General features: G+C 45.4%; 1 protein-coding gene and 1 pseudogene across 15 annotated transcripts in view; one reads left to right on the top strand and one right to left on the bottom strand.

Moving 5' to 3' along the window:
• Positions 1–703: 703 nt before the first annotated feature.
• LOC140420808 (uncharacterized) lies at positions 704–3899 on the bottom strand (annotated as a pseudogene).
• Positions 3900–4000: 101 nt separating this feature from the next.
• The window catches only part of LOC140420800 (uncharacterized), a 36774-nt gene continuing 23180 nt past the window's right edge, over positions 4001–17594 (top strand). For 6 of the 15 annotated variants that reach the window (XM_072504831.1, XM_072504830.1, XM_072504839.1 and 3 more), the window contains exons 1-2: positions 4003–4085; positions 7574–7685. The gene's annotated coding sequence lies outside the window, so the exon portion shown is untranslated. Of the gene's footprint in view, positions 4086–4208; positions 4285–7573; positions 7686–13002; positions 13104–17594 lie in introns of those variants that run through there. The other 9 variants (XR_011946591.1, XM_072504837.1, XR_011946590.1 and 6 more) reach the window with 7 other exon arrangements.

The raw sequence follows: 17594 nt of genomic DNA, 5'->3' as shown, positions 1-17594 counted from the left end.
AGTCCAGCAAGTATAATCCTAAAACATTCAATCTGTCCTCATACGTCAGTCCTGCCATCCCAGGAATCAGTCTGGTAAACCTTTGCTGCACTCCCTCTCTCACATGAACTTCCTTCCTCAGATAAGGAGACCAAAACTGCACACAATATTCCAGGTGTGGCCTTACCAAGGCTCTGTCCAATTGCAGCAAGACATCCCTGCTCCTGATTTTGAATCCTCTAGCTATGAAGGCCAGCATACCACTTGCCTTCTTTGCCACCTGCTGTACCTGCATACCGACCTTCAGCGATTGGTGTACAAGGACAACCAAGTCTCATTGCACATTCCCCTCTCCTAATTTATGGCCATTCAGCTAATTTTATTTTTTTTATTTTTCCAATTAAAGGGCAATTTAGTGTGGCCAATCCACCTACCGTGCACATTTTTGGGTTGTGGGGGTGAGACACATGCAGACACGGGGAGAATGTGCAAACTCCACATGAACAGTGACCTGGTGCCGGGTCCTTGGCGGCGTGAGGCAGCAGTGCTAACCACTGCGCTACCGTGCTGCCCACAGCTTTCAGATAATAATCTGCCTTCCCATTTTTGAATTCAAAGTGGATAACCTCACATTGATCCAAATTATACTGCATCTGCCATTCATTTCACCACTCACTCAACTTGTCAACTTGTGTTACAGATATTAAAAAGACTTGATACTGAGTGTGTTTAACACCAGGCTGATTTATTGGACTTTTACATAGAATATTTAACACCTATAACTGGGTTGGAGTTTATTAACATGAGCTGAAAGAGACCCCAATGAACAATGTTCATTCTGGATTGGATCAACAGCAGAATCCAATCATTGTAGTTACTCGTGACTTCGCTGGTGTGTCAGCTGGTCAGATGACTGAGTGAATTCCTTCCAAAACTTGGAGCAGGTGAAAGGTCTCTCCCCAGTGTGAACTCGCTGGTGTCTCAACAGGTGGGATGAGGTAGTGAATCCCTTCCCACACTCGGAGCAGGTGAACAGTCTCTCTGCAGTGTGAATGCGCTGGTGTACAGTGAGATTAGATGATGACTTGAATCCAGTCCCACAGTGAGAGCACCTGAACGGTCTCTCGTCAGTGTGAACACGTTGATGGGACAACAGATCCCTGGAACTTTTACATCACTTGCCACAGTCTGGGCATTTAAATGGTTTCTCATCGATGTGAACTTGTTGATGTGATTTCAGTTCACTGGAACCTTTATACCATTTCCCACAGTCTGGGCATTTAAAAGGTCTATCTCCAGTGTGCACTTGTTGGTGTTTCAGCAGGGTAGATGACTCAGTAAATCTCTTCCCGCATATGGAGCAGGTGAATGGTCTATCCCCAGTGTGTATGCGCTGGTGTACAATGAGATTAGATGATTGCCTGAACCCACTCCCACAGTGAGAACAACTAAACGGTCTCTCACCAGTGTGAACAATTTTATGGATCATCAGCTCCCTGGAACTTTTATAGCATTTCCCACAGTCTGGGCATTTAAAAGGTCGGTCTCCAGTGTGAACTCGCTGGTGTCTCAGTAGGTTGGATAACTGAGCGAATCCTTTGCCACATATGGAGCAAGTGAACGGTCTCTCTCCTGTGTAAATTCGCTGGTGCATCACCAAATTGGGCAACCGCCTAAATCCCTTCCCACAGTCTGAGCAGGTGAACGGTCTTTCCCCAGTGTGAATTCGTTCGTGCGTCATCAGGCTGGATAACTGAGTGAAGCCCTTCCCACATGTGCAGCAGATGAACGGTCTCTCACCAGTGTGACTGCGTCGATGAGTTTCAAGCTCTGATGGGTAATCAAATCCCTTCCCACAGTCTTCACATTTCCATAGTTTCTCCCCATTGTGCGTGCATTTATGTTTCGACAGTACAGATGATTGGCGTTAGCCTCGACCACACACAGAACACGTGTACGGTTTCTCCCCACTGTGAACAGTGCTTTATCCTTCCATGTTCAAAATCTGATGACATTCAGGTTGCGATAAATTGGCCAACTCCTTCAGATCCTGATGTGATGTTTGATTTCAGTTTCCTGACTGTAAATCCTCCCCTTCTAATCCCCTGTGAAATTGATTTAAACAGGAAAAAAGGGAGTGAGAGAGAACCTACAAAAACAGTTTGTGAAATTGAGCTGAATAAATCTAATTTGTGGGGCTGGCACCGGAACAAAAGTGACCAGGAAAACTGCTGGATTGTCTTAAACACCAAACTGGTTCACAACTGTTCCTCAGGGAAGAGAGTCAGCCTGAACTGACACAGACCTAATGGCATCCATGAGAGCCGAAAATGGCAGAGAGATAAAGCTTGCAGTGGTAGTGTGGTGAAGGAAACATATTTCATGTATCTACACTGGAACTTTACACAATCTCCCAAACCCTCAACCTCCAACACATTGAAAGACCAGGGTAGTAGGTATACGTGAACATCAACCTCCAATTTCCCCTCCAAGTCACACACCGTCCTGACTTGTCTGATGTCCAGAACATTAACGGACAGAAATTTCTTCCACTTAAACGTTGGGAAGACAGAAGCCATTGTCTTCAGTCCCTGCTACAAACTTCACTCCCAAAACACAACTGCATCTTTGTCTGAGCCTGAACCAGACTGTTCACAACCCAAGACGAGCTTCCAATCACATATTCACATCATCACAAAGACTGCCTATTTCCACCTCAATAACATCGCCCGGCTCCACTCCAGACTAAGCTCATCTGCTGCTAAAACTCTCATCCATTCCTTTGTTACCTCGAGACTTAACTCTCCTAACGCACTCCCAGCCGGCCTCCTACATTCAACCTCCTTGTAATCTTGAGGTCATCTACCCATGTGTTTACTCACACTAAAGTATTTTTCACCCATCACCTCTGTCCTCATTGAAGTTTTCATCCCGGTTTTCCTCCCTGGTTGTGACCATCCCTATCTCTGTAATATTCTCTAACCACACCCTCTGAGATCTCTACACTCATTGAATTATTGAACATTAATGATTTTAATCATTCTATCATTGGTGTCCATTCTTTCATTTGCCTGGGCCACAAGCTCTGGTATTTCGTCCTTAAACATCTCCATCTCACTTTCCTCCTTTAAGATTGTCCTTAAATCCACCCTCTTTGATCAAGCTTTTGGTCACCAGCCCTAATATCTCCTTCAACAAAAACAGAAAATACTGGACAATTTCAGCTGGTCTGGCAGCATCTGTAGAGAGAGAAGGGAGCTAATGTTTTGAGTCTGGATGGTGCTTTGACAAAGAGCCATCCAGCCTCGAAACTTTAGCTTCCTTTTCTCTCCACAGATGCTGTCAGGCCTGCTGAGAATGTCCAGTATTTTATGTTTCAGATTCCAGCATCCGCAGTAATTTGCTTTTATTTAATATCTCCTTCTGTGGCTCAGTGTCAAATGTTACTTTAGCACATTTCTGTGAAATGACTTGGAAAGTTTTATTATGTTAAAGGTACAATACAAATTATTGTCACTGACTTGGAAATATACCGTTGTTCTGCCTCACCAATAAGACACTGTGACTGAAAGTGTGAAGCAGTTGATGGACAAGTTGTTCCCATTCTATCATTAAACAGATTGAAGAACATTGCCCCCAAAAAACATGGCGACCGCGCATGCGCCCTACTGGACATTGGCCGCTGGAAACAGGGCGGCTGTTATCTCTGGTCTATGACTGGGCAAAAATTGCAAACGGGGGGTCGGGAAACACCTCTTTGTGGTTTGCGCATTACACAACATGTTTACAAAGCCTCTGCACACATCCGCCGGATTCCATCGCTCTCTCCCGTCATTCCATCCACTTACCGATTCCACATCATATCAGCTTCTCCCCGTCGCCATTATTAACACTGCGCATGCTCCACTCAGCCCCGCCCCTCCGATTGCTTGGAGGACCAGCCCCTTCTATTCCGTCCTCCAGGCCCGCCCCTCTCTTTCTATTGGTCCGGAACTGCCGTCAATCAGCAGGGCATTGTGACGGATTCACGTGGTGGGAGCAGTCACAGACTCAGCCTGACTTGCTGATTCTTAGCCATGATGTGGAGATGCCGGCGTTGGACTGGGGTGAGCACAGTAATACGTCTTACAACACCAGGTTAAAGTCCAACAGGTTTGTTTCAAACACTAGCTTTCAGGTGAGCAGTGCTCCGAAAGCTAGTGTTTGAAACAAACCTGTTGGACTTTAACCTGGTGTTGTAAGACTTATTACTGTGCTGATTCTTGGCAGCATTTTCTATGTGGAAGTTAGAGCTAGAGATGGATGGTAAGTTCCCCTTTGTGCGGGGCATTCACACTCATTTTTCTAGTGCACTGATTATTACCTTTACTTTACATCAGAAAGTTTCCGCTTCAATCCCGCCTGGAAACTTGATATTTCAAATTGTTACTGAGGAGGACTTAACAGTGAGTTTAGTTTCATTTTGAACAGGGGGACAGTTATTGTCTCATTCTTTAAAAGTTCCTTCTTCACCTTTAAACAGGGAATGATACGTCAGAGAAAACTGATCCATTGTGTGCTAAAAACAAGATCTGCAGATGCTGCAAATCCCACCTCAAAACAGAAAATATTGGAAACAATCAGCAGGTCAAACGCTTCTATAGAGAGGGAATGTTTCAGCTTGCTGACCTTTTATCCAAACTGGAAGAATTTAGAGATTTGATAAAACTTAAGTAACTGAAAAAGACGACAGTTAGGGAGCGAAGCTGAGAGGATAAAGGAGAAATGAATTTGAAAGCAGAACCAGGAATCAAAAGAGCTGATTAATTTATCATAGAATTTACAGTGCAAAAGGAGGCAATTCGGCCTGTTGAGCCTGCAGCAGCCCTTGGAACGTGCACCCAACTTAAGCCCGTGCCTCCATCCTATCCCAGTAACCCCACCTATCCTTTTGGACACTCAGGGGCAATTTAGCATAGCCAATCCACCTCACCTGCACATCTTCGGCCTGTAGGAGGAAATCAGAGCACCCGGAGGGAACCCGCAGGGAAGAAGTGCAAACTCCACACATTCAGTCACCTGAGGCCAAATGTGAACCCAGGACCCTGGAGCTGTGAGGAAGCAGTGCTAACCACTGTGCCAGCAAGGAGCAGCGAAGAAGGGGCCTGGTTAATATTATTTGACATTAGAAGGATAAATTTATTGAAAGGGTAAATTTTTACTGAGGAGGACTTAACAGTGAGTTTAGTTTCATTTTGAACAGGGGGACAGTTATTGTCTCATTCTTTAAAAGATCCTTCTTCACCTTTAAACAGGAGAGCTCCAAGACATGGTCTGCTCTTCTTGCTCCATGTTGGAGAACAGGAATGTTTCCAATTCCCATATGTGCAGGAAGTGTCTCCAGCTGCAGCTCCAGGAAGTCTGAGTTTCAGAGCTGGAATGGTGGCTGGGGACACTGTGGAGCAGCCATGAGGCAGAAAGTATTGAGGATTGCATGTATAGAGAGGTAGTCATACCGCAGGGTCAGACTCCACAGGCAGGAAGGGAATGGGGGACCAACAGGCAGAGCAAGAGAGCTAGGCAGGCAGTGCAGGAATCTCCTGTGGCCATTCTGCAAAACAGATATACCGCTTTGGATACTGTTGGGAATGACCTCCCAGGAGAAAGCAGCATCAACCAAATTTGTTGTACCACGGTTGGTTCTGCTGCAGAATGGAGGAGTAAAAGTGCAGGAATGCAATAGTTATTGGGGATTCAATTATAAAGGGAATAGATGGGCATTTCTGTGGCCACAAATAAGACTCCAGGATGGTATGTTGCTAGGGTCAAGGATGTCTCGGAGCGGTTACAGGATATTCTGGAGGGTGAACAGCCAGTGGTCATGATATACATCGGAACAAACAACATCGGCAATAAAGGGATGAAGTCCTGAAAGCAGAATATACGGAGTTAGGAAGAAAGTTGAAAAGTCGGACCTCAAAGGTAGTGATCTCAGGATTACAACCAGTGCTACATAGAAATAGCAGAATATATCAGATGAATACGTGACTGAAGAGATGGAGTCGGGGAGAGTTTCAGATTCCAGGGGCATTGGGACCGGTTCTGGGGGGGGCGTGGGACCTGTACAAACTGGACAGGTTACACCTGAGCAGGACTGGGATTGATGTCTTTGGGCGGGGTACTTGGTAGAGCAGTTGGGGAGGGTTTAAACTAATATGGCAGGGGGATGGGAACCTATGTAAGGATTCAGAGCAGGAGGAATCAAGAACAAGAGAAAAACACAGCAAGGAGATTAAGAAAATTGATAGGCAGAGAAACTAAGCTGCTGTACAATGAGATTAGATAATTGCCTGAATGACACTAAAAAAACTGTAGGGATGGGTTAAGGAACATTAAAAGGACTAGCCTTAAGATTTTGTACCTCAATGCTCAGAGCAGTCAACATAAATTGGATAAATTAGTTGTGCAGATAGATGTAAAGGGATGAAATATAGTTGATATTACGGTGACATGGCTCCAAGGATGGGGACTAAACATTGAGAGCTATTCAGTTTTTAGAAAGGACAGACAGAAAGGAAAAGGTGGCGGAGTTGCATTATTGATTATAGAAAATATTAGAATCATAGAATTTACAGTGCAGAAGAAGGCCATTCGGACCATCGAGTCTGCACCGGCCCTTGGAAAGAGCATCCCACTCAAGCCTGCGCGCGGCCCCTATCCCCGTAACCCAGTAACCCCACCTAACCTGACACGAAGGGCAATTTATCATAGCCAATCCACCTAATTTGCGCATCTTTGGACTGTGGGAGGAAACCGCAGCACCCGGAGGAAACCCACGCACACACAGAGAGAACGTGCAGATTCCGCACGGACAGTGACCCAAGCTGGGAATCGAACCTGGGACCGTGGAGCTGTGAAGCAACTGTGCTAACTACTGTGCTACCGTGCTGCCCTAATTAATACAATATTCAGGAAAGTTATTAGCACAGGCGATGTGGAACCTGGGTTGAGTTAAGAACCACCACGGGGCAAAAAACATTCGTAAGGGTCATATGCAGACCACCAAAGTGCAGTGGTAATGTTCGAATAGATTAGACAGGAAATCAGAGATGCATGTGAGAAAGAAACATCTGTGATTATGGGTGACTGATCTGCATATAGGTTGGGTGACTCAACTTAGTCACAGTACAATAGAGGAGGAATTTCTGTAGTGTATATGGCCTGGTGTTTTGAACCATACATTGAGGAACTTACAATAAATATAACAGGCCATCTTGGACTGGGTGCTGTGCAATGAGAGAGGATGAGTTGGCAATCTAAAGAGATTGATAAAAACAAATGATTGATAAAAACAAAAACAAATTCCCCCTTACAGTCAGAAATGGGGGAATTCATAACAGGGAACAAAGAAAGGGCTGAGGAACTAAATTCGTACTTTACTTCTGTCTTCACAAAGGAAAACATGAATAATGTACCGGAAGTTCTGAGAAACACAATTGTTAGTGAGGAGCTGATGGAAATTAGTATTAGTAGAGAAATGGTTTTGCTTACATGATTACATCATAATTGATAGATTAAGAGGAATAACAACAGTCCATTTCATTGTAACGCCAAGGGATGATAATCAATGCTCCATAAAGAAGATAAAGAAGCTCTAGGAGTTCCTTGCACTTGTTGTTGGAGTTGGCGATGGAGGAGACAGGGAGTGGGAGAGCCCTTCAAATCAGGTAACCTATTTTTTTTTCAAAAGTCTCAACCACCAAGCTGATTTATGTGACTTTATTGTATTACCACACGTGTTCATTAACATCAGCAGAAATAGACCCAATGAAAATGGTTTAGTCCTGGATGTGATAGCAGGAAAATCCAATCACTATCATTTACTTGTGAACCTGCTGGTGTCTCAGCAGGTGGGATGACTGAGTGAATCCCTTCTCACATTGGGAGCAGATGAATGGCCGCTCCCCAGTGTGAACTCGCTGGTGTACAATGAGGTCAGATGATGTCTTGAACCGAGTCCCATAATGGGAGCATCTGAACGGTCTCTCATCAGTGTGACCACGTTGATGGGACATGAGTTCCCCGTGACTTTTATAACACTTCCCACAGTCTGGGCATAAAACATCTCTTGAAATTGTAAACTCACTGGTGTCAGCAGGTTGGATAACTGACTAAATCCCTTCCCACTCTGGGAGCAGGTGCACGGTCTTTCCCCAGTGTGAACGCGCTAGTGTGCAGTGACTTGAGATGACCACCTGAACCCAGTGCCACAGTTCGAGCACCTGAATGGTCTCCTGCCAGTGTGAATGCGTCGATGGGAGATCAGGGGCGGGATTCTACAATAATGGGGCTATGTCCCTACTCCATTGTGAAAACGTGGGCGGATCACTCTGGACTTTCCTGAAGAACGTCCAGAGTGATTCCCCTACCTGGAGGGAGCTAACAAGGCCCCGGAGTAGTCCTCGCAGCTTCAGCTGTCGATATGGGGCCCTGCTCTTCCCGTCAGGGGTCCGCGCATGTGCGCGGCGGCGACCTGCGTCGGCTGCCCCACGCGACATGGCGGAACCATACTGTGGGCCGGCACCAAAATGAAAGGCCCTCCCCGGGACCGCGCGCGCCCGCGGATCAGTGGCCCCCGATCGCTAGCCTGGTCGTCTGTGAGGCCCCCCGCCACCCACCAGGGTGACTGAGTCCGCAGCCGCCACGCCGAGTTCCCGATGGGTAGGACCATGAGAGACCCATGCCGTCGAGAACTTGGCCAATTACACTTGGAGAATTGCAGCGGGGCCCTCTGTCAATGGGCCCCTACCTGTGCTATGTAGACCGCGCGTGTCTGATTCGTGGCAATTCTCTGGGGACTGGAGAATCGCAGGAGTGGCGTCGTGCTGGATTTCGTGTCAGCGTCCATTCTCTGCCCCCGCGCCGCTTGCGATTTCAGCTCGGAGAATCCTGCCCCCCATCCCTGGAACTTTTGTAGTACTTCCCACAGTCTGGGCATTTAAATGTTTCTCCCCAGTGTGAACCCGCTGGTGTCTCAGCAGGAGGGATGAATGCATGAATCCCTTCCCACACACCAAACAGCTGAATGGCCTCTCCACATTGTGAATGAGATTTTAACCAGGAAGGGGAACTGAATCCCTTCCCATAATCCCCACATATAGATGGTTTCCTCCCAGTGTGACTGCGCTTATGTTTCAACAGTTCAGATGATTGACAGAAGCTCCGTACACACACAGAACACGTGTATGGTTTGTCACCCCTATGAACGGTACTTTTTCCTTCCATGTTCAAAATCCAATGATATTCAGATTACAAAGGACACAGTGGTTATCACTGCTGCCTCTTGGCGCTGAGGACCCAGGTTCGATCGCGGCCCCGGGTCACTGTCCGTGTGGAATTTGCACATTCCCCCTGTGTTTGCGGGGCTCTCACCCCAACAAAGCAAAGATGTGCAAGTTAGGTGGATTGCCACACTAAATTGCCCCTTAATTGGAAAAAAAATGAATTGGGTACTCTAAATTTATAAAAATACTTTCGCAGTCTTTTCACTGGACGTGTTTGTTGAAGGGAAATTATACAGCCATTCAACTATCATGTGCTAACCTAACCTATGATTTACAAACTAATATGTTATTTTTTTATTTCATAAGTTTAGAGTACCAGGGAAGCACGGTGGCGCAGTGGTTAGCACTGCAGTCTCACGGCGCCAAGGTCCCAGGTTCGATTCCGGCTCTGGGTCACTGTCCGTGTGGAGTTTACACATTCTCCCCGTGTTTGCATGGGTTTCGCCCCCACAACCCAAAGATGTGCAAGGTAGGTGGATTGAACACGCTAAATTGCCCCTGAATTGGAAAAAATGAATTGGGTATTCTAAATTTATAAAACAAAACAAATAAATAAATAAATAGATTTAGAGTACCCAATTCATTTTTTCCAAATAAGGGACAATTTAGCATGGCCAATCCACCTACACTGCATATCTTTGGTGTTGTGGGGGGCGAAACCCACGTAAACACGGGGAGAATGTGCAAACTCCACAGTGACCCTGAGCCGCGATCGAACCTGCGACCTCGGCGCCGTAAGGAAGCAATGCTAACCATTGCGCCACCGTGCTGCCCCCACAAACTAATTTTATAAAGAAAAGTGGGATCACAGGTTGAAATAGAATTTCAAACTTGTCCTTAACTGAACCCCTTGTGACATGCTTAACAGGCTTATGTGGACTGCTCTTTCCAAGGGCCGGTGCAGACTCGATGGGCTGAATGGCCTCCTTCTGAACTGTAAATTCTATGAATCAATGCAGACCCGATGGGCCGAATGACCTGCTTCATAGATTCAGAGATTTTACAGTGCAGAAGGAGGCCATTCGAGCCATCGGGTCTGCCCCGGCTCCCGGAAAGAGCACCCCACCCAAGCCCACGCCTCCACCCTATCCCCGCAATCCAGTAACCCCACGTCACCTTTTTGGACACTAAGGGCAATTTATCATGGCCAATCCACCTAAACTGCACATCTTTGGACTGTGGGAGCAAACCCACGCAGACAGGGAAGAACGTGCAGACTCCGCACAGACAGCGACCCAGCAGGGAATCGAACATGGGACCCTGGAGCTGTGAACCAACTGTGCTGCCCCCACTGTCCTACCGTGCTGCCTTCTGCACTGTAAATTCTATACACTGAGGTAAAACGTCTGATATAATGTGTATTCTGAGAGAGAAAAGTTTTGTCTGAGTTCGAAACTCAAACAGGCTCTTCACTGCAGACAGGTCACCATGGCAACACTGATAAGACATTCCATTGCCCGGAAGCAGCTCATTGGAAAATCGGCGGAAAGGACAGAGTATGTCTGTTATTAACCACAATATAGACTGCAACCAGAGTGAGGAATAGATTAGATTATAATGTGTGATATTTATACTTATAATTGTGAAACTATCAGAATTAAGAGCAGGCTCACGGCACTGAGGACCCGGATTCGATCCCGGTCCTGGGTCACTATCCTTGTGGGGTTTGCACATTCTCCCCATGTCTGCGTGGGCATCACCCTCAAAACACCAAAAGATGTGCAGGGTAGGTGAATTGGCCACGCTAAATTGCCCCTTAATTGGATAGAAAAATAATTGGATACTCTTAATTTATATATTTTTTAAAATTAATAACAGGCAGGGGAATTTAGAGGAAAATGAGAAAATTTCTGAACACAAGTAGCTGCTGGGAACCAGGAATGTGTCCTTGTAAATGACAGATTAGAGAAATTCCAGCTGTCTTTTCCTGCCAAACCCCAGCAGAGAAGACGAAGAAGAGCCATGGGCAAGAGGATCACCTGGTACAAAAGGTGAAGTCACACGGGACTGGGACAAAAGGTGAAGTCACACAGGATCAGGGGTAAGCTGGCAAGATGGATGCAGAACTGGCTAGGTCATAGAAGGCAGAGAGGAGCAATGGAAGGGTGCTTTTCTGATTGGAGGGTTGTGACTAGTGGTGTTCCGCAGGATCAGTGCTGGGACCTTTGCTGTTCGTAGTATATATAAATAATTTGGAGGAAAATGTAACTGCTCTGATTAGTAAGTTTGCAGACGACACAAAGGTTGGTGGAATTGCGGATAGCGATGAGGACTGTCAGAGGGTACAGCAGGATTTAGATCGTTTGGAGACTTGGGCGGAGAGATGGCAGATGGAGTTTAATCCGGACAAATGTGAAGTAATGCATTTGGAAGGTCTAGTGCAGGGAGGGAATATACAGTGAATGGTAGAACCCTCAAGAGTATTGACAGTCAGAGAGAACTAGGTGTACAGGTCCACGGGTCACTGACAGAGGCAACACAGGTGGAGAAGGTAGTCAAGAAGGCATACGGCATGCTTGCCTTCATTGGCCGGGGCATGGAGTATAAAAATTGGCAAGTCATGTTGCAGCTGTACAGAACCTTAGTTAGGCCACACTTGGAGTATAGTGTTCAATTCTGGTCGCCACACTACCAGAAGGATGTGGAGGCTTTAGAGAGGGTGCAGAAGAGATTTACCAGGATGTTGCCTGGTATGGAGGGCATTAGCTATGAGGAGAGATTGAATAAATTAGATTTGTTCTCACTGGAACGACGGAGGTTGAGGGGCGACCTGATAGAGGTCTACAAAATTATGACGGGCATAGACAGAGTGGATAGTCAGAGGCTTTTTCCCAGTGTAGAGGGGTCAATTTCTAGGGGGCATAGGTTAATGGTGCGAGGGGCAAGGTTTAGAGGAGATGAACGAGGCAAGTTTTTGTACACAGAGGGTAGTGGGTGCCTGGAACTCGCTTTGGAGGAGGTGGTGGAAGCAGGGACGATAGTGACGTTTAAGGGGCATCTTGACAAATACATGAATAGGATAGGAATAGAGGGATATGGACCCCGGAAGTGCAGAAGATTTTAGTTTAGACGGGCAGCATGGTTGGCACAGGCTTGGAGGGCCGAAGGACCTGTTCCTGTGCTGTACTTTTCTTTGTTCTTTGTACAGGGGGTATAAAAGTGAGGGGATCCAGGTGTAAGGGGCAGTCGGGCCAGAAGACACCGAGATCATGCTCAGAGAGTCCGAGGTTCCATCCTGTGGGCTGGCCTCGTGTAAGTGACTGTGGACACATGGGACTTGCATGTTTACGCTGATTGATGGATCAATATCAGATACGGTAGATGACAGAATCTGATCAACTTATATTTCTTCATAAGGTTTTAAAGTTGCAGATACTGGAGTCTGGAACCTGCTGATCACTAAGATGGTGAGAATCTCCCACCTCTTTACTGTTCCTCAGCACCTTCAAAACTTTACAATTTACTTCATATTTTAACTTTTCCTACTTGTGAAATCCATCACCTCATATCTCTCAGTGTTAAATTTAATCTGATATCGGCCTGTCCCATTAGAATTACAGGACAGCAGGACGCCATTCAGGTCTTTGTGGCTGTGCTAGCTCTCTGCAGGAATAATTCACCCAGCGCCAATCTCCCTCCTTTAATCTTTATCCCTGCAAACTTACCCTCTCCAGATAATGATCCAATTCTCTTTTGAAAGCCAGGATGAGATCTGCCTCTGTAACTATCTCAGGCAGTGAATGCCAGATCCGAACACAGTTCCTGACGCCGCTGTTGTAGTCATTGAGGAGTCCTGAAAAGGTGAGTAAAAAGTTGTTTATTTCCTACTTATTGTATGAAATACAGCAACTCAGCAACACAGCCATCCTGAGATGCTGGCTTCCTCTTGGGCCAGCTTTTATCTCGGAGGATTACCGAGTTTGGCCTCCGTCCCCTATCTGGGGAGTTTGTATTCCACAAATTGGTGGTGTTTTCTCTGTGTTCCTGCTTTTGCTGCAAAACTGCCTGAAGGCCTTCTGGTTGCTGCTGCTGCCCCTTCTGCTTCTTTGACCTGGAGTGAGGCAAGGGGAGGATTTGGCTGGCATACTACCAGACTGAAGAAGGGGGAAGGATGCCTTTCTCACCTCCTCTGCTATGTTCTGTTTTGGTGTAGCTTCAGGTAATGACTGTTCCTGCCTTGAGAGTCTGCGGCTGGGGCTGCCAGAGGAGAGAGAGAGAGAGGAGGAGTGACTTAGTACTACTGCACCTCCCTGAGACTGTGTCTGCTCGATGTTGCCCATTCTGCTTCTTTGACCTGGCATGAGGCAAGGGGAGGATTTGGCTGATCTGCTACTGACTTGAAGGATGTTTTTCTCACTCGTGCTATGCTCTATGTTAGTGTAGCTTTGAGGTAATAATTCTTCCTGTCTTGAGAGTCTGCGATTGGGAAGCTGCCAGAGTGGGAGTACGAGGTAGAGTGCCCCAAAGCTGCTGCTACTACTTGGAAGCTGTTTTTCTGCCTGACTGCCATCTCTTTTCCTTCTGTTGCCTGAAGTGAGGAAAGGCAGCGAGTGAGATGCAACTACTGCCTCTCTTCCTTCTGTCGCCTGTACTATGTACTGGGTGGTGTCAGGTGACCAGATGCCGGGACGACAGGAGGGGAAGGGTGGTTGATTTGGATACTGGTACCTTCATTAAAAATAAATAAAAATTTAGAGTACCCAATTCATTTTTTCCAATAAAGGGGCAATTTAGCATGGCCAATCCACCTACCCTGCATATCTTTGGGTTGTGGGGGCGAAACCCACGCAAACATAGAACATAGAACATAGAAAATACAGCACAGAACAGGCCCTTCGGCCCACGATGTTGTGCCGAACCTTTGTCCTAGATTAATCATAGATTATCATTGAATTTACAGTGCAGAAGGAGGCCATTCGGCCCTTTGAGTCTGCACCGGCTCTTGGAAAGAGCACCCTACCCAAACTCAACACCTTCACCCAACACCAAGGTCAATTTGGACATTAAGGGCAATTTATCATTGGCCAATTCACCTAACCTGCACATCTTTGGATTGTGGGAGGAAACCGGAGCACCCGGAGGAAACCCACGCAGACACGGGGAGGACGTGCAGACTCCGCACAGTCAGTGACCCAAGCCGGAATCGAACCTGGGACCCTGGAGCTGTGAAGCAATTGTGCTATCCACAATGCTACCGTGCTGCCCTTGAGAACAAATAAATCTACACTATATCATTTAACCGTAATCCATGTACCTATCCAATAGCTGCTTGAAGGTCCCTAATGTTTCCGACTCAACTACTTCCACAGGCAGTGCATTCCATGCCCCCACTACTCTCTGGGTAAAGAACCTACCTCTGATATCCCTCCTATATCTTCCACCTTTCACCTTAAATTTATGTCCCCTTGTAATGGTTTGTTCCACCCGGGGAAAAAGTCTCTGACTGTCTACTCTATCTATTCCCCTGATCATCTTATAAACCTCTATCAAGTCGCCCCTCATCCTTCTCCATTCTAATGAGAAAAGGCAAACATGGCGAGAATGCGCAAACTCCAGATGGACAGTGACCCAGAGGCGGGATCGAACCTGGGACCTCAGCGCCTTCAGGCAGCAGTGGTAACCACTGCACCACCATGCTGCCCATGCTGGTACCTTCATTATGTTATTGTGTTATGGGCCAGGATTTAGAAAACTCCAAAGTATATCATGGAGTTCACCTGACCCACGCCTTTTAATAGATTTGATTATGGGGAGCACAAGGGTTAGCTCTCCAGGTGTTATGCAACAGAGACCTTTATTTTTAAAACAAAACAATGTTTTTTCTATGAACCCAGTTAACATTTTACAAACACAAAGTAAACATCTTATCAACTAACAACACATGTAACCCCACAGATACAATACCCTATATGTAACCCTTAATAACTTTCGGAGCAACATCCATAAGTTAAACCCTTTTTAACAAAGACAGCAGGTTTGAATTCTCTACAGAAACAGGTATTACTTTGAAATCATCAAGTGCGCTGAAGATATTTTTTAGCTTGTAGAGAGAGATCAGAACATCTTCTTGCTTTGAATGCAGATCTCCAACACTGAAAACGAAACCAATAACAAAGCCACAAAGCAGCTTTTCAGCTCAAAACGAAAGACAGCTCAGCTCCACCCACACACTGACATTACTGCAGCTATATGATAAATACCCATTTCTTAAAGGTACATCCATATGACACCTCCCCACAAGAAAAAAAAACCCATCAACTTCAAGATGGTTTCATTCTTCACCTTTTCACTTTCCTTTAAGAAATACTTTTTTTTTTTCACAAAACAAAACGAGCAAACAGGTATAATAACATAGTCCATTTTAGTTCTTCTTCCTCCACCAAACCTGCTTCTCTTCATCACATTCATGACGAAGCATCAGCTATCACGTTTTCTCGTCCTGCCACATGTATTATTTTTAAATGAAATGGCTGTAACAATAAACTCCATCAAAACAGTCTGGCATTGTTATTCCAGAATCGCTCCAAAAACGTCAATGGATTATGATCAGTACATATAATTGTGCCAGACAGATTGCTGGTCACATAAATGTGAAAATGTTGCAAAGCCAGCACCAAGCTCAAAGGCTCCTTCTCAATCGTTGAATACTTCTTCTGGTGTGTATTTAATTTCTTAGTCCTTCATCATCTTCTTATAGAAGCATCGCACCTACGCCCACATCACTTGCATCAACTGGCACTTTGAATGGTTCTGTATAATTTGGGATGGCTAACACAGGAGCAGTGGTTAACACAGCCTGCAGGCCATCAAAGGCCTGTTGACACTCCGCTGTCCGCTGAAATTTGCTACGCTTCTTTAGCAAGTCCGTCAGTGGAGCGACCACACTACTACAATTTGGCACAAATTTCCGGTAAAATCCATTCATGCCAAGAAATCGCATTATTTCCCTTCATGTCGAGGGTATTGAAAACTCCCCAATAACTTTTTTCACACCGTGGGACCATTCGACCCTGTCCGATTGTATGGCCAAGAAAAGTGACTTCGGCTTTTCCAAATTCACTTTTGGCTAAGTTTATTACCAAATCCGCCTCCTGAAGTTGATTGAATAACTCCATCAGAGTTTCTAATGTTCTTTCCATGTCTGGCTAAAAATTACCAGATCGTCGATCGTTAACTGAACAATTGGATAATCCTGAAACAACTTTGTTAGTCAACCGTTGAAATGTGGCTGGGGCGTTTTTCATGCCAAATGGCATAACTTTGAATTGGTATGTACCATCTGGAGTAGCAAAAGCTGAAATCCCCTTCGCCCTTTCGGATAAAGATACCTGCCAGTAATCTTAAAGTAAATCCAGTTTGGAAATAAAAGCTGATTCTACCACTTTCTGAATGCAATCCTCCAAGCGTGGGATAGGATAAGAGTCCGTTCTTTTAACTGCACTCACCTTTCTATAGTCCACACACAACCGTTGGGTACCATCCGGTTTCGGTACCATCACTATGGGTGAGCTCCATTGGCTGCAACCCACTTCAATTATGTCATTTTTGAGCATACTTTCAATTTCTTTGTTAACCTTTGCCAATTTTAAAGGGTTAAGTCTATATGGAGGTTGTTTAATTGGAACAGCATTTCCCACATCTACATCATGTATATCCATTTTCGTACTTCCCAATTTAAGTCCACAAACTTGCCCATGTGATATCAATAACTCTTTCAGATCAGTTTGTTTTTCCTCTGGAAGGAAACTCAACAATTTATCCCAATTTTTAAGAACATCCTCATTTTCAAATTTAATTTGAAGAATGTCCAATTCAAAGTCATCTGGATTTGGTTCTTCACTTTGAGTTAGAATCATTAAAACATCCTCCTTTTGCTCTCCTTCCCTTTCAAAATACCTTTTAAGCATATGCACATGACGCATCCAAATGAGTTTTCCTTCTATCTGGTGTTCTTACCACATAATTCACCTCACTTAATATCCTTTCAATCTGATAAGGTCCACAAAACCTTGCTTTTAAAGGTTCACCTACCACTGGTGATAATACTAAAACTTTATCTCCACTGGCAAAACTATGAACTTTTGCTTTCTTGTCCGCTACCCGTTTCATCACATGTTGTGCAATCTTTAAATGGTGTCAAACCAATTCCCCTGCTCTATTTAATCATTCCCCAAAATTTGACACATAATCCAATAATGTAAGTTTCAACTGCTCACTCACCAATTTTTCCTTAATCAGTTTAAGTGGTCTTCTTACCTCATGATCAAAAATTAGTTCAAAAGGACTGAATTT

Source organism: Scyliorhinus torazame, chromosome 5, assembly GCF_047496885.1.
Source record: "Scyliorhinus torazame isolate Kashiwa2021f chromosome 5, sScyTor2.1, whole genome shotgun sequence".
NCBI lineage: Eukaryota > Metazoa > Chordata > Chondrichthyes > Carcharhiniformes > Scyliorhinidae > Scyliorhinus > Scyliorhinus torazame.
Note: the sequence above shows the minus strand (reverse complement) of the source record. Positions and strands in the feature narration are given on the sequence as shown.